Here is a 24,165-nt window from a genome sequence, read left to right on the forward strand (position 1 = left end):
AATGCGTTTGAGTTCTCTGTGGATTCTGGTTATTAAACCTTTGTCAGAGACATAACCTGCAAATATCTTCTCCCATTCCGAGGGCTGTTTGCTTGCTTTACTTACTGTGTTCTTGGCTGTGCAGAGGCTTTTTAGTTTGATCAAGTCCCAGTAGGGACGCTTTCTCTAAAGGAAACTCAGAAGGGCCCTAAGTTGGGAGAGGGACGTGCTGTGGAGCCTGGGCCTGGGATCAGAGATCACCATCTAACAAATGCTTCCTTCACCTAACCAATTTAATAGCTTTGGAAACTCATTAGGACATGCCAATATGTTTAACTCAGTGTTGTAAAGGAGTGTAATAACGGCATTAGAGAAAAACAGAACATTAAGAGAGCATAGCTGACAAAAATTGCCAATCTTAAGAAATTGTCAATTTTGATGAGTATGGCTTCACTGTCTTAATGTTTCAAATGCTGGCATTATTTACTTAGCCATGATGGGTGATACTTAACACTCAGGACAACATACAATCAGGAGAACACACACCACATGTAACTACGGGCACCACAGGAGGACAGAGTGAACAGACTGGCTCAGACATCACACCCACCATTTCCTGAACAAGCATCCAGGGCCGCTGCAGCCGCTGCCCCCTCGGGTGCGGCGGGGCCCTCCCCAGGAGAAGCTGCAAAGGCATCTTGGGTGCAGTTTTTAAAACAATAGAAATTAAAGGAATAAAACGAGAAGAAAATAAGTAAAAGAACCAGGTTAAACTGTGAAGAAGGCTCCCTTATACAACGTGAATTTTATAAAATGCATTTTCATGGCCCATGCAATAATGGTGGTCACAAAATGATGGTTCTTGGTGTTTCTTTGCGTCAGTTAACATGCAAGCCCCATGATAGCATTAATGTACATAGCTATGATTTAATAAAAAAACAAACAACAACAACAACAAAAAAAAAACCATGCAAGCGATACATGGTGGTCCTCCATGGCCTGGGAGGACCCACCAGTAACAAGATTCTCATTGTATAAGATCTCTGAGAAACATGTTTTATGCATCATTAGAAATTAATGGATGTTAAAATCAAAACAAACATAACTGTTATGTAATTTAAGACATTAAATTTTCATGTCTAGGTAATACTCATTTGCTATGTTATTATAATGCCACTGACTAGTGGCTTCTAGCAAACATGATGGTTTCTTTAATGTCAATAAAATTAAATATATGATGGCTATGTAAACAAATAGTACTAGTTTTTAAATTTCTTATAGTCTAGGACAGGCAAACGTACATAAAACTTTAACCTGAAAGGTTTATTAAGTATTCATAATTATTAAGTCTTCACTATCCCTGAAAAGCATTTTCAGACATAACCAAGAACTTGTTTTAGAGAAATAAAGAGATAAAATGAGGGTATGATGCCATAATGCTATTTAAAATTATATTTTTCTATCTATTTAGAAAATGATTTATTTTCAACAGATTAAAAATATAGTGTTATCTTTTTAACTATAAGTGTATCATTAGTTATACCTTGTTTCCCCGAAAATAAGACATCCTCCAAAAATAAGATCTACTCACAGGAAAGATAAGACATCCCCTGAAAATAAGACCTAGCGCATCTTTGGGAGCACACCTTAATATAAGACACTGTCTTATTTTTGGGGAAACAGGGTAGTAGAAAACTGCTAACAGGCAGCCACAGTTTATAAATGCCCAGTTTACACGGGGTACTGGCTGATGTGTACAAATGGTTTCTAATGTGTTTCAACCAACAAACCATGTCAATTATAACAAAAAGTCCTAGAGCTTACATAGAGGCTCTTCAGTCTCAAAAGTACAGGAGGATTCAAGACATTGTAAGTATGACAGGCTTGGAGGAGAAACTTCTGGGAGGTGGGAACCGACCCCCACCTAGCAGTTGGCACTTACCCGCCTGCCTCCCCATCCCAACACACCGTCTTCCACAATACCCATCCGTGTTCCCCACAACACGTTCCGCCAGTCATCATAAAAAATTTGTCAGATATACTTGAGAAATGTGGCATAGCCTCTTCCCTGGAAATCTGCTTCCTGTATCAGGCTCTAGAAAGTCCTGCAGTCAAGACACTTGTTTCTCAGTTTACCCAACACACCCCACACTGATATGAGCACAAAGCACTTGTTAGTGATGCCCTGAGGTCTGGTGTTATGTGGAATAACAGACATTAAATCAGAGACTTATTTGTGTTAAAAGATCCTTTACAAAAACACAAATATCACTAGAAGGGAAAATAAGCATCTCTTATTTATATCTTACAGATTAATTTGATCTGATTGCTTTTCTCAGCTGCACTGGGGGTATATGTGTTCTGAGCAGAGGTCAGGGGAGAGGACAAATGAGTAATACTCAAGAATGGAAAATACATCAAGGGCCAGGCGCCATGGCTCATGCCTATAATCCCAGCACTCTGGAAGGTGAGGCAGCTGGATCGCTTGAACTCAGGAGTTTGAGACCAGCCTGAGCAAGAGTGAGACGCCAATCTCTACTAAAAATAGAAAAACTAGCCCAGCATTGTGGCAGGTGCTTGTAGTCCAAGCTGCTAGGGAGGCTGAGGCAGGAGGATCATTTGAGCCCAAGAGTTTGAGGTTGCTGTGAACTGTGACACCCACAGCACTCTACCCAGGGCACAAAATGAGGCTCTGTGTCAAAAAAAAAAAAAAGAAAGAAAGAAAGAATAAAAAGAAAATACATCCTCAGCAAGGATGCTATAATGAGGACTGAGAGAGCATGATGAAAGCTGGATGGGGAAGGGACAGAAGAACAAGGTGTGAGCAGGTGTGAGGCAGGCTGGGAAGGCTGCACGCATCCTGCCGGAGTCAGGGCTGATTTCGTCCTTTTCATCCTACAGAAACTGGAACCGAGGTCAATAATAGGAGAGAGCAGAAATGGTAATAGCAGTCACATTTGGGGGTGTTATTAAATTTAATTTCTGCAGCTATCTTGTGAGATAGGTGATCTCCATTCTGTAGATGAGAGACTCAGTGCTTACAAGATTTAAAGTGTTCTCACCTTAAACAATGACAAGTGAGGTAACGTGTATGTTAATTAGCTCAACTGAGCCTATCACAATAAAACATTATGCTGAATATTATAAATAGACAAAACTTTTGGCAAATAAAAACATAAATTAATTTTTTATAAAAGTATGAGTGACTTGATCAAGGTCAGCAAATAGCAGAGTTAGGATTTGGCTCAAAGATGTCTGACTGAGCCTTGTAGACTGAGCCCTGCCTGGCCTCCCAACCTGCTATGAGACGTGTCACACTATACGCCTGTGGACGGATCCCCGCCCGGCCTCCCACCCTGCTATGAGCCGTGTCACACTATACGCCTGTGGACCGAGCCCCGCCCGGCCTCCCACCCTGCTATGAGTCGTGTCACACTATACGCCTGTGGACCGAGCCCTGCCCGGCCTCCCACACTGCTATGAGCTGTGTCACTATATACTACACTATTCCCCCCTTTTAATATGAAATAAGCATCAGTGATATTAGCCCCAGGACTGACATCAGAAGGTTACCACTGTGTGGGAGTGGGTGAAACCCACATTAAGGCCACATGAGATGCCCCCCCATCAACAAGACATCGCCTTTCAATGCTTCTCTTGTTATTTAAAACTAAACATTATAAATTTAACTCATCTACCCCTGGCAAAACTTTTCTTAAACATAGGAGCCCATACTGCTCCTACCCCCAGCTGTTTGAATCTTCCCAGCCCAGGAGAAGGAGATGAGAATGAGCCCCCAGATGGCACAAGGCCCAGTCACTGTCCTCCTGCAGTGGGGACAGAGACCTGGGCAAGAAGTGGCTCCCTGAGCTGGGTCAGCCCCGGAGTGTCTTGCTCTGTCCCTAGAACTAGAGTTCAATAGCATTCAAGAGGCTCAAGGGATCCTCCTTCCTTCCTCAGCCTCCTGAGTACTGGGACTACAGGTGCTGCCACCACATCTGTCTAATTTTTCTTATTTTTTGTAGAGATGGGGCCTCACTAAGTTTTCCAGGCTGGTCTTGAGCTCCTGGCCTTAAGCAATCCTCCCTCCTTGGGCTCCCAAAGCGGTAAGTTTATAGGTGTGAGCCACCATGCCCAGATGAGATAATAAAATTTAGATGTTAAAGAAAACTACTTTTTATACCTTTTTTTCTATCATTGGTGGCAGCATTATCTTTTCAGTATTGAAAGCTAAAGCTCTTTCCAACCCAGTTCTCTTTTCCTGGTTACTCATTTGCAGTTCATTTCTATATTCTGCCAAATTTTCAGCCAGCACTACTTCTCCTGCCACTCCACGGTTATGACTCAGCCAGGCCCAGCCCGTACTCTCATCTGACTAGTACAGATTCATCTTTCCTTTCTTCCCACCACCACCTCTCTCCAGACTTGTAGTATCTGTCACTTACCCAGCCTCAGCTATTCTTCCCATTTGCTCCAGCCACACAAGCTATCCTTAAACCACACACTCTGGGTTCTGGCTGTTCAACAGCCCAAGAGTCACCATTTTGGTTTCTTTCCTTCCTCAAAGGTCCCAGATTATAAAGCTCTTACATGAACTCTAGTTGTAAGTGTTAATGGTTAAGTACTGGTTTTGAGGAAGATTGACCAGTTTGATCACAAATGGTCAGACTGGTGAGGGAAATTCTCTGGCTCCCGGCCACGCCCCCAGGTATGCAGAGGAATTAGCATCAGTACTGGAAAGACCTTGTGTTGTTACAAATCCACGCCCAGTGAGTGAAGTCTGCTTAGATAAAAAATAGGGTATATTTAAGGATTTTGTATTTTATTTTATGAACATTTATTAAGTTTTGCTAATTTTTTAAAGCACAACACCGCCTTAAAGTCTGTGCTGTATGATCACAGGAGGAAGATTTTATTTCTTAAAAGTTCATTTTAGGGTGGTGCCTGTGGCTCAAAGGAGTAGGGTGCTGGTCCCATATACCAGAGGTGGTGGGTCAGACTGGTGAGGGAAATTCTCGAACCCAGCCCCGGCTAAAAACTACAAAAAAAAAGTTCACTTTACAAAAAAAGCATTTAATAAATGTAATGTATTTGGGAAAAAAAATGTTCAATGACTTACACATGGACTACTTACATGAAATGACTAAAACATTATGTGGGTGTCAATCTGAATCTTTCTGTTAAAAGTAACAGAATTATACTATTTTCCAAATTTGTAATTTAAATACAGTACTAAAATACATATAGAATTGTAATGGTTTAATATGTCATATTCCTGCAATTAAACGGCCATTTTTCTGAAACTGAAATCCATTAAGCTCATGTTTACAGAGTTCTACATTAGTTGTATCCACATAGCACAGAACTTCAAAAAGGTATGTTCTAAATTTTGTAAATAAAATGTAACTGGTGACTTTATTCTTCTCAAGTTCTACCGTTTGCCTATTACAGAGCGGGCAAAATATAAGACATGGCACACAAAATGGCCAAGAGATTTTAGTTTAGGTTTATATTTAACATCAAATTTTCAAATGATTTCTTCTAAAACAATAAAGGGCATAAAGGATATTAGAAAAAAATCCTTGAAAACACAAAACAGACAGTGACATGTACAGACTCCTGAACACAGATGCCGGGAACTGCATAGCTGTCAGAGGCCAGGAGGCAGTTTACGGAAGTAGAGATCAATAAAATAATCGTGATGAGATTTTCAGATGCAATCACTTTTATCCATTTATAGCCAGATGACTGGAAAGGATATTGATGAATCATGAGGGTAGCCAACTCTCTGGCAGCTGTACTAATCCTTTAAACTTACACTTAAAGGTAAAAAGAATGCCACCATGAAGATATTTCCAAACACACAGACTCTCTGCTGGATGAACACGGTGGAAGCAGTGATAAATGCTAGACGTGAACGGCATAATGGTACAAAGAACACTGTAAAGAAATATTTCCTAGAGGGCTGTGAGGAAAGGAGACAGAATGAGCTGACTTTTCAGAAACTCCTTATAAGTGGATTGAAAACTAAAGTTATAAACAATTAAAGATGCAAAAATGTTTCAGCACAGAATTGGTATCCATCCTGTCCACACTTCCCATTTCCTTGCAGTTTTTCTGTTAACAGAAACCTGGGAGGATCTCCCACACCCAAACCCAACAATGGGGGCGGGGAAAGGAAGGGTGAAGAAGTTGATGTTATAAATTTCAGCTAAAACTTAAAGTTTTGGTTTCAAAAGATAGCATGGGCATACCTGAAAAACTACTTGCTACAGTGGCTGACTCTTCATAGTAAAACACTCAAAGGACTGCAATCCCTTCTCCCTTACTTTTCCTAAAAGTGTGTTTCTCCTGGAATAGGAATGATGGTGTCCCACAGCAGGAGAAACTTGCTCCCGTCTGACAGTGGCGGCGATGCTTTGTCTTCCTGAGCATACCTTGTCTTGGAAGATGCCGGCCAACCTCAGAGCCGGGCATAGCACACAGCGGAGTGGTGACTGATACTGGGCTCATGCATGTCCCCAGGGAAGACACTAGTGCTACCCAAGCCGGCCACATCTCTCCTGCCCCACCATCATTGGCTTCCACCAATTTCTTTACCATGTTCTCAAAATCCCCCAGGAAAGATGTTACACGGTAAAGAAGACACACGCTAGCACCACCCAGGGAACATGTCTGACACAGGGACTCTGCTGCCATGGAGACAGCCCCCTCTGACGAATGAAATGGCTTCATGTGGCTCCTGGGGTCTGGGTACGTAGCCCTGGCAGATTCCAGGATCTTTTTACTGAGTCAGAATTTACTTTCATGGAAACCTTTTTTTCAGACAGATGTTTCACAGACTAACCTGCACCTGTTTTCAAGCAGCAACTCAAGTGCCACTTCAGACTAAGTTTTCTTAGTTCCAGTGCCAGAAAAGATCCAAATTTTTACTTGGATAGAACGAGCTTAAAGCTGCAGAAATAGGCACATCCCTAAACTCTTCAGAGAGGTGCTAATCTGAACCACTCTTGGATAACTTTTTGCCCTAAATATCCAGAAGCAATAACTTGCACCAGGATTGTCTTGCCCACATATTCCTCAAATATTCTCCACACTGGTTCTAACCTGGCCAAAAAGCCAAATCTATGTAGACAGAGAGAGCTGGTCTGCAGAGTGGGGAAGGCAGGGTGGGAGCCCCAGTGCAAAAAAAAAAAAAACTTGGAAAAACCAGGAAATGGTCTGAAACATGGCAACTTCCGCTATGGAAGTGCTAAACGTAAGTGATGAGAGTTGGTGAATTTAGCGAAGATACATGTATATGGGTCAACATTAGAAAAGTACGTGAACACTCTGGCATGCAGTTAATACAACCTGAACATTTTAAACGCCCCAATCCCAGGTAATTCCAGCAATCCTGAAAGGAAAATGGACAGGGACTGACTAACCTCCGAAGAGATCGACGTCAGCAGTGACAGCAGTGACAGTGGTGGTGGTTGAGGCAGAGGCTGCAGCAGGTGCGATTTCAGCGGCTGTAGTAGGAGGGACAGGCTCTGGGGCAAAGGGGTCTGAAATCTGTGCTTCAGACGGGGCAGAGGAGAGTACAGCCAGAGAGTCTGCAGGGGCCAGAGACAGAGAGCAAAGTGGGAGGAGAGAGAGGACAGGCGGATACCAGACCCCACAGGGCAAGCAAGGGCAGCCACAGAGACACAGAAGTCTCTCAGAAGGGAAGGTTAAGAAGAAAGCTTTACTCACCCTCTCCCAGAAGGTCTGCTGACGTCCATTACAGGGCAGCATATGGACAATGAGACTGACGCTGAGACATTCGACCAGACCAACGTCCAAGCCTGGCGAGGCACTAACTAAAGACATTTTAACTTGAGGTACCTCTCTCGACCATTTCTAATTAGGAAATGCGAGCTGCCTGCTATCATCATGGAACTATCAAGCTAGAAGGAAGCTCTGGCTTCAGAGCAACATTACGGTTTTGTGGATGGGAAAAACTGAAGGTAAAGGAATCAAGAGACTTCCCGAGCAATTTGACAAACTCTGTGTATCTCCCGCCAGGTTTGCCATTTCACCTGCTGTGACTGTTTCACTCTACCATAAACACAATTCTGAAGAAACTGCAGTTAATGGAAATTTGTTCATCCCCTTTATTTGACAGGTCACTTAAGTCGAGGACACCACAGAATAGTGTGGGCGTCAAGGTGGTTGTAGTCGGGTAAGAGGACAGGCCAGATACGGGCAAAGGATCAAATGCAAGCCTGGGTGTTAGAACCCAGAAAATCTAACCTACACCATGTTCTTCTTCATAAGTTTCACATCATCAGCTGTTTTCCAATATACTCTATAATCCTGACATTTATAAACATTACATGACAACACAGGAAAGATTTCTTTTTTTTTTTTTTTTAACAGAATCTCCCCTGGGTACAGTGCCATGGCATTGTCACAACACACAGCAACTTCCGACTCCTGGGCACAAGCGATCCTCCTGCCTCAGGCTCCCAAGTAGTTGGGACTACAGCGCCTGCCATTATGTCCTATTAATTTGTTTATTTTTAGAAGAGATGGGGTCTCGCTCTTGTTCAGATTGGTCTTGATATGAGAGTTATTTTTAAGATAAATATGGGAGACATTATGAGGCATAAAACTTTTCAGCTCTCCCGAACTCAGCATGCCACTGGGAGGTCCACATTTTCTTAGTGTTCAGCCGTGAACTGCAGTTGGTGCCCGGAATAAAAAGTTGAGAAGGGACAGTCCTAACTGAGCCAGAAGTGCCCAGTGGCATTGGCTCCTCTCAGTCATGTGACAGTGCATATGCGTCAGGCCTCATCTGAATTCATGAAAGCCACGGAAGTTTATTTTAACCATGAAGAAATTTTATTGGAACGTACTGGGAGGCTGTTTCTTTAAGGCCTTGGAAACAATGTGAGAACCCAGTAAACAAGATGTTCTAGAAGGCATTTAAAAAAAATTAGAAAAACATAAACCTGATGTTGAAAATAATCACATTAATGTAACAGATAATTTGCAAGCCTAGTAAATATTATATAAAGTGCACTACTGATTCTCTAAGATAACAAAGTCCCTTTATAACTAAACTTCAACATATTTCATAAAAATACTGGAAAATTAGAACACACAGAGAACTTGACATTAAAACTAGTTTTACATTTGAGAATGTCTGTCGAACAAATGGCAGGCAGAAGGGAGGAATAACCAGGCCTGTGTTGACATGGGCTGGGTATTTTATCCCGGGGGCGGGCAGCCACCTCCAAAGTGTAGAGAAACAGAAAGTCCTTCAAATAATTTCTCAAACCAACAGCTCCTGCTACCCCACAGCTGTGCATCTTAAACATACTGACTAGAAACCAAAGTGTGTCGTCAGAAGCCAGCCTGATTCTACTTCTCTCTTCTCCTGGCATCAGAGGGACCCTCAGAAGCCTTGCTCTCACCCAGGGCAGTTTGAAGCCACAGTGGCTCAGTAGAGGAGGTGAGAGCAGGGCTAGGAGCTTTGACACTTGCTACTGTCTACAATAGGAAATGAGCAATTTACTTCAAACATTTGGTAGGTTAATAAAGAAGACCATTATGCACACTAGAAGAACAGAGAAATAAAAATATTTTAAAAAGAAGAATAAAAAATTAAAATATCAGTTCTTTGCTTTTGATTAGTGTTTTGTTCAGATGGAGGGTGATGAGGCTGATTTCAACAGGATGATGGAAGATAAAAAGTAAACTTCTTTTGGGATTTCCCAGAAAAATGCACAATTGAGCATCCTGGTAGGTAAATGATGTTAGAAAATGTTTTCCATTCCTGGCAATTACAGGGGTTTAGTCTTGAAAATGCTAATTTTCTAGGGTGGTGCCTGTGGCTCAGTAAGTAGGGTGCCGGCCCCCTATACCGAGAGTGGCAGGTTTAAACCCGGCACCAGCCAAAACTGCACCACCATCACCAACAAAAATAGCTCGGTGTTGTGGTGGGCACCTGTAGGCCCAGCTACTCAGGAGGCTGAGACAAGAGAATCACCTAAGTCCAAGAGCTGGAGGTTGCAGTGAGCTGTGACGCCACAGCACTCTATTGAGGGCAACAAAGTGAGACTTTGTCTCTAAAAAAAAAAAAATAAAAAAATAAAAGAATTAAAATATTAATTTTCTAGATGAAATATAATTTATGTTACTTATGTCGTGGTTCAGGCAAAATTTTCTCTACTATAAGAGAGAGGCCCCGGAAGAGCTGTGCTGGGAACCGTGATTGGCACCCAGGCAGACCCCCATAAGAGCTGCACTGGGACACTCCTGGACTTCCGGAAGAGTTGTGCCCTCCTGGACCCCGGTAAGAGCTGTGCACCCCACCTGCCGGGCCTCTCCACGCCCTGACCAGGAACTCCAGGAGCGGTACAACTCCACGTCCTCCCTCTTGTACCCTCCCTGCCTCCATACCGCCCGTGGGTCTGCCCAGGGACTCTAGTAGCCGCGTGCTCTCTGGAGCCCTCCCTGCGCAGAGCCCTTCTCCTGGCCAGAGACTGCTGGAGCCTTGGGCCCTCTGTGCCAAAGTCACTGGGCCACAGGCACCCCCAGAACTGTGTGCACACCCCCCGCCCTGTTGCTTGATCTGGGGGTGTCATACTCTGGAGCTGCTCCCACAACCAGAACTCCCTGGCTGGGGCAGCCCCAGAAGAGCTACACAGGGTCACTCCCTACAAAGATCCAGCAACAACAGAGTGATCCCCCCGGGTCTAATCTCAGAGAGACACCTCCCCAACTCTGAGGAAGTCCAGAGGCAACAGTGAAAAACAACGATGAGTCAAAATCAATAGAAAAACTCTGGCAATATGAATAATCAGAGTAGATCAACTCCCCCAATGATAAATGGGGCAGACACAGCACAAGATCCCATGCACAAACAAAGGAGTGTTTTTGCTTCTGCAGTAATTTGATCTGAAAAGCAAGGATTGAAAATTTCAGATCTTTCACTTTTTTTGTTCCAAAAACCACTGGGAAAAAACCCACAAAAACTGTGTAGCTGATTCCATGATAGTTCTTAGAGGCTGACCAGCCCAGCAACCTATACTGCCTTGAATTTGTTTTCTTAGTATCTTGAAGAAGCTCAGGAAATTTCTCTCCAAAACATGACGCCTTGGTATAAAGAGTATTTTAAATTAAAGGCCCTTAAAGATCAACAGACTTTGTTTTGGGAGGGGCTCTCCCTCTGTCTGCATAGGCCAGATGGACTCATCAGGAAGAGAAACCGATTTCCGTTCCCTGTTGTCACTGTACAGTGCAGGAAAGAAGATGAAGAACGCAGAGGATGTGGCCCAGATCACAAACATAATACCTGCCTTGCAGGTTAATTTACAAGTGAGTCTGTCCTCCACATCTGTTCATTCCCCCAAGTATCTGTCCATCCTCCCTGGCAACCATCTACTGCCCATAAACGGCATTCCACATTCCTCATCACCCCGCCCCTCTAAAAGGAGGGTTTGTAAATTTCCGGGCCCACCGGGATATTGGGTGACCCTCTGAATGTCCACACACACACACAAAGTAAATAAACCTCATTCTCATACTGAGCTGCTTGTTGTGAGTTGAGCTTTCAGCAAACTTTTGAGGGAAAGGGGACGTTTCCCCTCACCCCCACAACCTGCAAGTAGATTCCCATTTGGGCAGAAATTAAAAGATCTCTCTGCTCTGGTGCTTTTAGGACCTAATACAGCCTCTGAAAACTTGTATAATCGTTCAGTGAAACTTCAGGGTGCTCTTCCTCCTCTGAGTACATGAATCAACCGAGACCAATACATTTAGGAGAGAAAACTTCCAATAGTGCCCTTCCCAGGCCCTGCAGAGGCTCCAGGGGCAGCATCTGGCCACCTGCTCCCTCTATGGAGAAAGTGTCCCCTGACAGGCCTTGGGGACCGTCCTAGGACTGCAGTAGAATCACAGGGCGTGCACCCTTCAAGGTCCTCAGGAGTGGCTACTAGCCTCCCCAGTTCTTCTCTAAATTTGGCAGGATCTTGTGAAAGTGGGAGCAAAGGGGTTTTGTATTTCACAGATCAGCTGCAGCCCGGGGCATGTGATTCTCTGTGGTGGGGGTCCTGGATGTGTTCTCAGGAGTGCTGCAGACAGACGGAGGTCTCCAGCTGATGGAATTAGGTCACACGGCCCTAGAAAGTAAGAGGCATCCCCTGGCCCAGAAAACCAGCCCCGCCCGACCCTGTGACAGGTCTCTCCTGCTTGTCAGCTGTTGTGCAGTTGACCTTAAATCAGGACTGGGGGTCACAGAGCTTGGAGCAGGCAGTTGCTTATCTAAAGGATTTTTTGAAGAAATTGGGATAGTCAAGAGTTTTAGGGGGTATTAAGGAAGATTTTTGTGGAATTAAGTCTGGATTTTGAGGGTAGTTTTGACCAGGGAACCAGAGACCCAAAGACCCAAAGATCTTCTCAGGGGAAGAGAAGAGGCAGAGGAATCTAAGCTGGAGTGGGGCTGAATGCAGGGGCAGATTTTAACTGTTGCTCTAGGTCAGATTTCTCCTGTGAAGTTTTTTTTAATAGTATTTTTATAAGGCTAGCGATGACACTGGTATGTGTCTTTCTTTCAATTTGAACTGGATGGATGGGCAATCGCTTAGGATGAGAGCTCTCTAACGTTCTCTTTACATTACAGAGTTGTTCTCATCAGAGGATCCATCTTCTGGCCACTGATAATTTTAATTCTCCATGGAATATTTATTTCCAAAGTGACCAATATCCATCGTGCCCCTTCTCAGAAAGTACAGGTTGTAGTTTTCTAGTTTTAGAGCAAGTTTTTACCATGTAAGTAAGAGGATGTGTTCCCCCAATTCCCAAAAATTGGCCCTCAGAAATGATTTTTTTTTTTTTTTGTAGAGATAGAGTCTTACTTTATCACTCTCAGTAGAGTGTTATGGCATCACAGCTCACAGCAACCTCAAACTCATGGGCTTCGGCGATTCTCTTGCCTCAGCCACCTGAATAGCTGGGATTACAGGTGCCCACCACAACGCCCGATTATTTTTTTGTTGCAGTTTGGCTGGCGTCAGGTTTGAACTCGCCACCCTCGATATATGGGGCTGACACCCTACTCACTGAGCCACAGGTGCCACCCTGGCAGGTCTGATATTTTATGAAGCGGGAAAGCCTCTTCCAAGGCCCGTTGATCCTTAAGGGCCTTTAATTCAAAATACTTCTACACCAGGGAGTTGTGCTTTGGGGTGAAATCTTCTGTGCTCATTAGGTCATACTCAAGTAGAGTAGACCCCTAGTCCAATATCACTTGTATCCTCATAAGAAGACAGCCACATGACGACAGAGAGACACACAAGGAGGACACTGTGTGATGCTGTAGGTGGATGCCACAACATCAAAGATGGCCACAGCCCACCAGGAGCCAGGAGGGTGCAGATGCCACAATGTTGAAGATGGATGCAGCCTGCCAGGAGCCAGGAGGGTGTGAAGAAGGAGCCCCACAGGTTTCAGAGGGGAATGGCTCTGCCAACATCTTGATTTTAGACCTGGTCTCCAGAAATTATTTTTGAGACAGAGTCTCACTCTGGCACCTGGGTAGAGTGCTGTGGCATCATAGCTCACAGCAAACTGGATTCAAGCCATCCTCCTGCCTCAGCCTCATGAGTAGCTAGGGTAATAGGCGCATACCACAACACCTGGCTAAGTTTTCCATTTTTAGTAAAGGTAGGGTCTCACTCTTGCTCAGGCTGGTCTCAAACTCCTGAGCTCAATGGATCCACCTACATTGGCCTTCTGGAGTGCTGGGATTACAGAAACAAAAGGTGGGAGGCTTTTTAATCTATTTATGTATTAATTAATTTATTTAGAGATAGAGTCTCACTTTCTTGCCTCTACTAGAGTGCTGGGGCATCATAGCTTACAGCAACCTCACACTCTTGGGCTCAAGTTATCCTCTAGCCTCAGCCTCCCAAGGAGCTGGGACGACAACTGCAAGTTAGACAGATATACTGAGTGACACACAGTTTTCTTTTCTTTTCTTTTTTTTTTTTTTTTTTTTTTGAGACAGAGTCTCAAGCTGTTGCCCTGGGTAGGTGTTCCATGTTGTCACAGCTCACAGCAACCTCAAACTCTTGGGCTTAAGTGATTCTTTTGCCTCAGACACCCGAATAGCTGAGACCACAGGCATCCACCACAACACTTGGCTATTACTTTTTGTTGCTGTTGTCATTGTTGTTTTAGCTGGACTGGGCCAGGTTTGAACCTGTCAGTCTCAGTGTATGTGGCCAGCACCCTACCCACTGAACTATGGACACCACCCACACGGTTTTGTTTAATGGTTGGGACTAAAGGGAAATGCATAGATGGGACTCTGGGGGAAGATTTCTGATTTGGGAATCAGGAAATACAGGATCTGCTTGGCTCTGTCATCAAGACAAACAAATCATTGCTCACAGGCCTTCCCCTGCCAGCTCACTTAGCAAGCAGGTGCCTTGGTTCTGGTTTCAGCCAGACTTCCAGAAGCTGCAGCTGGAGAGGGCCTGGGGGCATGAGAGGGTCTCACATACAGTTAAACCCTGGAACAAGGAAACACTTTGAAGCTGCTGTGCAGAGAGGCAGAGACATTGCTGCCACTAAATCCCACAAGAGGGAGGAGACCAAGGCAGAGTCCCTGCAGCAGAGCAAGAGGCAGTCGGCTCCGAGAGTCTCAGTCACAGAGCAGTCATCAGTGGAGCCCCAAGTCCACACCTCAGGGTGGGACACTGACAGTCGAGACATCTCTCACTGAGTTCCTGGGCCCTTCTTACTCAGAGTGGGATCTGTGGTAACAGTGGCAGCATCACCTATGAGCTGTACAAAAACGCAGGCCCTCAGGGCCATCCCTACTGGATCAGAGTCTGCATTTTTAAAAAGATCCCTGGATGATTCTCTTACCCATGAAAATGTGAATGGTGTTGTCAGTGACCCAGTTTTGTGTTAGCACGTGCTCCTGGTTGTGGATGAGCGTTCCAGCTGGGAGGTTTCCCACAGGGAGAGAAGGGTGCAGCTCCACCCCTTGACACACTGGATGTGGGGGTCCTGGTTGTCACAACTGCTATAGAATTTCCTGCCCTTTAGTGGGAAAGTGCCAGACGTGATAAATATCCCGAAAAATGTGGGATGGTTCTTCGGATCAAAGAATCATCTGTCCAAATGCCCATGCAGTTCCCAGTGAGAAATGTTGGCAGTTTCTCCACCTGTAAAGGAAGCACGTGGGCTAGCCGGACTCAGTGTCTTCCTGGCTCTCCGCATCTGTGCCCGAGCACTGTCTCCACGCTCACTGAGAAAGTCCTCAGTGCTGTCTTCCCTCCCTCTAATTACAGCAGCTCTAACCCTGAATTGTTTTCATTCCCAGTGGACCAGTCACAAAGATGAACCTTCATGAGTCTAAATTCATACCACCCTCTGTTACATATAATGTGCTCATTCCAGTCAAAATCCAAAGAGCTCTTTTAGTCAATTAAATGTTCTTGTTGTCATGACGCTGCCAACACAAAGTCATCTGGAAATTCCTGAGTCAGCAAAGTCCTTTACTGGTCAGCAGTTACAGGCCGTCGTCGCCTGTGGGTTCAGCTGAGTGGCTGCCTCCGCACTTTCACAACCTCTGTCCTGTTTGGGTCAAGCTGGAGGCCCTGCTGGGATGGCCTGGGCATGGGGCGCAGGGAGAGATGCAATTCTGCAGCAGCTGTTCCACATCACATGTTCTCTAAAGAGAACAACAGGCATCGAGCACGTGGAGGGTCACGGATGGGGCTGGGGGGGCCTGACCGGGCTGGAACGTTCTGGATGTGTGGGGCTGATGGAGCAGAAGGAGAAAGGCTGGAGCCGGTAGAGCCATCAGAGGATCTGAGTGAACAATTGGGCTCATGTGGGGAGGGATGTCTGCATTTGAAAATGAAAACATGAGTTAATTGCTATTGCCCCAAATTGTCTTGCTATCACAGAAAAAGAGAGCCTCCATGGAGTCCACCTGTGAAGGGCTTCCAGGCCTTTTGGTAAAAGTTGATGAATTCACCCTAATGTGCATATGAATGAGCAAAGGGTTGGGAATTGCCAAAATAATTCTGAAGAATAACGAACTCATTCTTTAAGGTATCATGAACCTTGTGTCCTAAAGCTACAGTAATCAGCACAATGTGCTTTAAGACACAGCAAGGTGGGCAGCGCCTGTGGCTCAATGGGTAGGGCACTGGCCCCATATACGGAGGGTGGCGGGTTCAAACCTGACCCCGGCAAAACTGCAACAAAAAAATAGCCGGGTGTTGTGGCAGGTGCCTATAGTCCCAGCTACTTTGTTGGCTCAGGCAAGAGAATTGCCTAAGCCCAAGAGCTAGAGGGTTGCTGTGAGCTGTGACACCATGACACTCTCCTGAGGGCGACAAAGTGAGACTTTGTCTCAAAAAAAAAAAAAAAAAAAAAAAAGGACCAAGGCAGGGGCAGGATGCAGACAGATGAGGCCTAGAAACAGATGTGACAGAAAAGTCGAATCCATCACTGGGAACAGAATGCTGGAATAGCTGGTTGTCTGGACTGAAAAAAAATATCGTTCTCCAAAACAAATTTCAGGTGAATAAAAGATGTTAAGTATTAAGAGAAAAACTTTAAAACATACAGAAAAAATATAGAAAAATATCTTTATGGCTTTGGGTTAGGAAACAATGGCTTTAGACATGATTTTAAAACTACACATCAGGTGTGGAGCCTGTAGAACAGTGGCTACAGCACCAGCCACATAAACCAAGGGTGGCAGGTTTGAATCCAGCCCAGGCCAACTAAACAAATGCAATAACAACAACAAAATAGCTGGGTGTTGTTGCAGGCGCCTGTAGTCCAAGCTGCTTGGGAGGCTGAGGCAAGAGAATCACTTAAGCCTAAGAGTTTGAGGTTGCTGTGAGCTGTGATGCCACAGCACTCTACCGAGGGCTACATAGTGAGACTACACATCATAAGGAATAAGATTAATAAACTAGGCTAAATTAAAATTAAAACTTTTTCTGTATACAAAAAGACACCCTAAGTGAGATGAAGACAAACTCCAAACTGCTGGAACCCATTTCAGTGTATATATTTGATAAAGGATTGGTATTTAGAACATGTAAAAATTGTCCCACAGGTCATTTTTTTTCTAGAAAGACAAATATTCCAATAGAGAAAAGATTAAAGGGAAGCACAGAGGTCATTTTGTGGAAGAAACTTGAATGAATAATCAATATAGGAAGAGAGGTTTAATTGTATTGCTAATTGGTAATAAGCAATGCAAATTGAAAGAAACAAGATTCCATAGCACACCCATTGGATTGGCAAAAATTAAAAAGCCTGACCATGCCAAGTATTGGAAAAGACATGAAGTACAGAACCCTTGTACACAGCTAGAAAGAGTGTTATCAGGGGAGAGTCACTTTGGAGGGCAGCTGAAGGGCTCCAGGGAAGCTGACAACATGCACGCCAGGTGACCCAGAAACTCCATGCCTAGGCCTGTGCCCCAGGGATTCTCCTGGATGCACCTGGAGCCAGGTAGAAGAATGTTCTGACGGAGACCTTACCTCTTTAATGTTTCATGGATGGAGCTGGAACATATTCTTCTTAGTAAAGTATCTCAAGAGCTGAAGAAAAAGTACCCAATGTACTCAGCTCTTCTATGAAATCAATTTATAAGCACCCACACTTCCATATGAAAGCTGTAACCCAACTACAGCCCAAAATGAAGAGGAAAGAGGAGGGGGAGGGAGGAGAGGGGAAGATGGGTGGAGGAAGGGTAATTGGTCAGACACAACTATGGTGCATTTTACAAGGGTACATGTCAAATCTACTAAGTGTAGAGTATAAATGTCTTAACAAAATAACTAAGAAGGTGTGGTGAAGGCTATGTTAACCAGTTTGTTGTAAGTATTTCAAATTGTATATAAAACAGCATATTGTACCCCATAAATGCATTAGTATACACAGCTATGATTTAATTAAAAAAAAGAATATTCTTTGCAGAATTGTTTGAGATAGCTAAGAATCAGAATAACTTAAATGTTTGTTAACAGAGAGAGTGGTAAGTGCTCACCAAATAGAATGTTATAGGTAAAAATGAGCTAACTACAGGGGGATCTCCCAACATAGCTTAATAAAGAGCTGAGTCCATTTTTGATGTCTGACTTCAATAGCTCTTGTCCACCTAGATAAGAGGAGGGCCTGGACACACCACTCAGACTGACACCAGGGAAAAGTCTGCACCTTACAAGCCTCCAGCCTGTGCAGAGAAATGTCCCCCTCCCCTCCCTAGTCTGCTCTCCCAGCCTTGCCCTTACCTCACCCCTGTCTAAACTGACCCCTTCTCCATAAAGAGTCCTTTTGCCCTTCACAATGTGGATAAAAATATTTATTTCAGATCTCTTGCTGCCTATGTGTCATTCCTCCCAACATCCTTATACTATTAAATCCCTGGGTTGGGACAGCCCAGCATTCAGCCAGGGATATGAGGCAACCAGATAAAGTCATACTGTTCTCAAGAACACAGCACTGAGAGAGAAGGGGAAACCCAGCTGGGAGGAAGTTACAGACACCATGACATACCTTACATAAAGTTTTAAAAACATGCAGAACAGTGTTGTATGTTATTTATGGATACCCACATGTTAAAGAAAGTATAAAAGCCACATAGAAAGGGCGGTGCCTATGGCTCAGTGGGTAGGGAGCTGGCCCCATATACAGAGGGTGGCGGGTTTGAACCCGGCCCCGGCCAAACTACAACAAAAAATAGCCAGGCATTGTGACAGGTGTCTGTAGTTCCAGCTACTCAGGAGGCTGAGGCAAGAGAATCACCTAAGCCCAGGAGTTGGAGGTTGCTGTGAGCTGTGATGCCACAACACTGTATTGAGGGTGATAAAGTGAGACTCTGTCTCAAAAAACAAAAAAAAACACACATGGATAAGACAAACATCAACTTCAAGACAGTGATTATCTCTGGTGAAGAAGTGAGGGGAACAAAACTGGGGCAGCGTGCACAGGATGGGCCAGGAGTTCTTTATTTCTTAACATAAATAATGGATACGATGTGGGTTGTTTAAAATTATATTCTCTAGAGTCTAGACTTTTTCTTATGTCTGAAATCTTTTATGACTTTGGAAAAGAAAGATAAAAAAGAAAGCTTTAGAAGTCTGAATGCACACTGGGGAAAGGCCCTATTTGAAAAATGTACCAATAAAATATTCTTGGTGAAAATGAATGGGAGGCTTGTAAGCAAGTTGCTTTTCTCTGAGAAGAATGGCTTAAAATTTATAGGCAATAGACTTGGGCTGAATAAGGAGGAGGTGAAGACACAGGAGAAATGGACCATGTAGAGTAGACCCTCCCCAGCTGACCACCTGCCCACACTGACCACCTCCTTAAGTTGGCCTGATTCTCACAGACTGGACATCCCCACATGTGGAGGCCACATTCTGTATGGTGACCAGTTTGTTACAGTTTCTTGGGTGATAACTTACAGAGGTTCTACTATATTAGTTCTCTTTCAGTAAATAATAAATCACCACAAAGTTAGAAGTATAAAACAATGCCATTGATTTGCTCACAGTTTTGGGGGTGAGAAGTTCAGGCCAGTGTGACTAAGTTCTCTGCTCAGTGTCTCAAAGGCCGAAATTGAAGTCCTGGCTGGAAGGGCTCTCATCGCAGCTGCAGGGGAGAATCCTTCTTGCACTCATGCAGGCTGCAGGGAAAGCCCCCTCCTCGCAGCTGGAGGACAGTCTCTCTTGTCCTTGCAGGCTGTTATTCAGGAGCCATGTCAGCTCCGTGAGGCCCTGTCTTCCCAGCCACTGATTTTCTCCGTGTTGACTGTCTCTACTAGGTGAAACCTTCTCTTCTGCCTCTTACCTCTGGAACCAGATTCAGAGCGCTCATCCGATCAAGGCAGCCCCCAACAATTTGCTTAGCTGAGGCCAGTGCTTTTGGGGTCTCAATTACACGTTCAGAATCCCTTCACGGCAGACCTACATTAGTGTTTGATTGGGTAGCCGGAAGAAAGTGTGCTAATGGCAAGACTCAGAAATCCGGGAGGCCTGACTCTACACAGACTGGGAGCAGAGAGCCCGCAGGGTGGAAGTCGGCACCAGGAGCTGGCAGTGGTATCCGTCTATACCCTTGGGATTTGGTGTTAGAGACAGGCTAGCATATCTTGTTTATGAAGTTCTGTGTGCTCTAAAGGAAGAGAAGAGCTCCGATGTCATGAAACTCCCTGTGACCCTGGCAGTCTAAAGCTCACGGAGTACCAGTCTGACCCCTGCTGGAGGCACCACAGGCAGCTCAGTGGAAAACCGGTTTGCTGCTGATATCAGTTTTCCAATCAATGCCATTGAAAATGATAGGTAAATATAAATCTAATATAAATATAAACAAGCATTTTTAAAAGCCAGAATATTATGAAGTAGAAACATAAACCGTTGGAATTTGGGGGAACTATAGTTTGTGTCCTAGACATGTATAGACTAGTCATTCTTCTGTGTCTATACAACAGGCAGCCCAATTTTTTAGCATTTGGTAAGGTGAATATGTTCTTGCTAATCATTTAATGCGTAACAATGATGCTTGGCATTCAAAACTCTCCTTGGCATAGGCCATCTTATCAGAATTATCTGTCAGTCCTTTCCTATCTGAACTTCATACACCTACAAAACAGAATGATTCCTTTTCCCTCCAAATGCATCACTACACCTTTGGTGATGCATTTACCTCTAAAAACATCCTTCACAGGCGGTGCCTGTGGCTCAGTGGGTAGGGCACCGTCCCCATATACCAAGGGTGGCAGGTTCAAACACAGCCCCTGCCAAACTGCAACAAAAAAATAGCCGGGCATTGTGGCGGGTGCCTGTAGTCCCAGCTACTCGGGAGGCTAAGGCAAGAGAATCACCTAAACCCAGGAGTTGGAGGTTGCTGTGAGCTATGATGCTACAGCACTCTACTGGGGTGATAAATTGAGACACTGTCTCTAAAATAATAATAATAATAAATAAAAATATCCTTTGCTTCACCAGCCGCTCTCAGATTCCTGCTCATCCTTTAAGGCCCATCATAAATGGTCTCTTCTGTTTTTGATCTATCCCAGCACCAGCCGAAAATAATTTTTTCTGTTAAGTATCTAATGTATGCAATACTAATATGAAACCAACAGATAAACAAGTACACACCGACATGAGAGAAAAACACAATTAAATTCAAGTGGGGGGCGGGCGAGGATGGAGGGGAAAGAGGCGGCAGGAGGGGACTGAGAGCTCTCACCAAATGTGCACAGCGTGGGGTGTCAGCACACCCCCAGGGGGAGGGCTCAGCCACAGCTTGACCTTTACATACCAAATGCAAACAATGCGACCCAGTTGTCTATACTCTCACATTAATCTGAAATACATTTTTTAAAACAGAAAGTAGTCTTTTCCCTGTGACCTCCCTTGGCGTTTAGTTTGAGCTTCTGGTGCGTGTCACTTTCTGCCCTGCCCTGTGGTCACCTGTGTCCCATATGTAGCTCCTTCTAATCTACTGGGTCCTCCTTGGACCCATAACTTGAATTTGCTTATTTCAGATTTCCTGCGATGCCTGGCACAAGACTAACAATTGTAATTCCTAAAAATTTGAATTGATCTATTGAATGACTGTGTCTTTTTATTTCCAGCGTAGCACCAAAACAGGACAAAGTAAATATTATTACTGCTTCAGCGTATGTATGGAAGACCTTAGCTACATCAAAGAGACCTTAAGTATAATTACATTTCACAGAATTATTTCTCAAAACTCCCTACTGTTTAGTTTCGTCACCTCAGCAAGCAAAGCCCTGTTTCAGCACGATCTTGACACGAGCTCAGCTTGCATCACACCTGTGTGACATGGCCTGGGCCACAGCCATCATGGAGGGAAGGGAGTCCCTCCAGGCAGTCTGCCCCGAACTTCTCCCGAAGTCTCTCTTCCTCTGCAGCTTTCCAGAGTTCCAGGAGATTAGCAGAGGGAGACATTAGTCAAAAAGACAGCTGACATGACACTGACACAGCATGGTCAGGCTGTGGTGGAAGAGGCCGGCGCGATGCTGTGCCAGGCCTTCCAGAGCTGTGCTGTTGTGGATTCTACAGAAACACTTACCAAAGTGAAGTCACACTCTCCCCACCCCCATATCTGCTCCATCAGAGATTTTATGAACATACAACTTTTTTTTCATCAAACACCTGAGTTAAATTCTGGCTTACAAGTTAAAGAGTTTGACAGGACCATTTACTCTGACAAACTAGTATGTTGTCATTTAACCAGTTACCTCAGTTTACTCAGAAGTCAATGAAGTGATATAAGTAGATGATGAGTTCTGCCCTCACATTCACCACTTATTTATTTAGGAAGAACAAGCAACAGTCACACGGCGCACTTTCCTGTGACCTGTGAGCCTCAGGCACACAAGACGGCCACAGAGGAGGGAGAGGAAGTAATGAGCATGTGGGACCAACAGAGACGTGCAGGGATGCAGACGCAAACCACAGCCACGGTCACACGGAGGTCAGAATACTAACGCTCCAGAGGGAAGGCACATAGTTTGCCTTTGAATAAAAAAAACTAACAATATTCTTACAACACACAATATTTAAATATGAGGACACAGAACAGGTGAAAATGAATTGACGGAAACATAAATGCCACGCAGCATGCAAACACGGCTGGGAGAAGCTGCCACGGCCCTGGTACCATCAGGTAATGTGGGCGCTCAGGATGAAATTACAGTAGGTATAAAGAAGGGCAGCTTCAGAATAATAAAAGAATTAATTCAATAGAAAGTCACACAGACCCTTTATGTGTATGCACCTGATAGCATGAAAGAAGTAAAAATTGATAAAAATAAAAGGATCGATAAATACACGTGCAGGACTGGAAACACTTCTTTCTGCAACTGATGGACAGACAGGCAGAAAATCATAACAGTGTAGAAGATATAAAAAATACTCTTAACAAGTCTAGTTGAACATTTATAGAGTATTTACAGAAAATTAAACCCAACTGGCTCATCGCCTGTAGCTCAAGTAGCTAGGGCACCAGCCACATACACTAGGGTTAGCGGGCTCGAATCCAGCCCAGGCCTGCCAAACAAGAATGACAACTATAACCAAAAAATAGTTGGGCGTTGTGGTGGGTGCCTATAGTCCCAGTTTCTGGGAGGCTGAAGCAAGAGAATCACTTAAGCCCAAGAGTTGGAGGTTGCTTGCTGTGAGCTGTGATGCCATAGCACTCTACCCAGGGCGACAGCTTGAGGCTCTAAGAAAAAAAAAAAAAAAAGGGCGGCGCCTGTGGCTTAGTGAGTAGGGCGCCGGCCCCATATGCCGAGGGTGGCGGGTTCAAACCCCGCCCTGGCCAAACTGCAATAAAAAAATAGCTGGGTGTTGTGGCGGGCGCCTGTAGTCCTAGCTGCTGGGGAGGCTGAGGCAAGAGAATCGCGTAAGCCCATGAGTAGAGGTTGCTATGAGCCGTGTGATGCCACGACACTCTACCTGAGGGCGGTACAGTGAGACTGTCTCTACAAAACAAAAAAAAAAAGAAAATTATACCCAACTACAAAAAAAGAAAAAAACACATGCCATTTAAGTACACATAGGTCATTTACCAAAATAGACATAGTCTGGGCTGTAAAGCAAGTCTTGTTAAATTACAAGACTGAAGTCACACAGAATATGTTTTTTGACCACAGTAGAATTAAGTTAGAAATCAGTAATAAATAGACATGTTTGGACTTTAAGCAATGCATTTCTTTTTCTTTCTTTCTTTCTTTTTTTTTTTTTTTTTGAGGCAGAGTCTCACTATGTCACACTGGGTAGAGTGCTGTGGTGTCACAGCTCACAGCAACCTCAAACTCTTGGGCTTAAGCAATTCTCTTGCATCAGCCTCCCAAGTGGCTGGGACTACAGGCACCCACCACAATGCCCACCTATTATTTTTGTTGCAGTTGTTTAGCTGGCCTGGACCAGGTTCGAACCTGCCGCCCTCAGTGTATGTGGCTGGCGTAGTAACCACTATGCTACAGGCGCTGAGCCTAAGCAATACATTTCTACATTGCGTATTGGTCAAAAAAGAAATCCTGGCACTCTGGGAGGCCAAGGCAGGTAGATGCTTGAGCTCAGGAAGTCAAGACCAGCCCAAGAAAGAGCAAGACTCTGTCTCCACTAAAAGTAGGAAAAC

The 24,165-nt window shown here is 44.4% G+C and overlaps 1 pseudogene; it reads right to left on the bottom strand.

Moving 5' to 3' along the window:
• The window catches only part of LOC128579345 (plakophilin-4-like), a 55,739-nt pseudogene that overhangs the window by 1,208 nt on the left and 30,366 nt on the right, over positions 1 to 24,165 (bottom strand).

The sequence above is a fragment of the Nycticebus coucang genome, unplaced genomic scaffold, assembly GCF_027406575.1.
Source record: "Nycticebus coucang isolate mNycCou1 unplaced genomic scaffold, mNycCou1.pri scaffold_46, whole genome shotgun sequence".
NCBI classification, from domain to species: domain Eukaryota; kingdom Metazoa; phylum Chordata; class Mammalia; order Primates; family Lorisidae; genus Nycticebus; species Nycticebus coucang.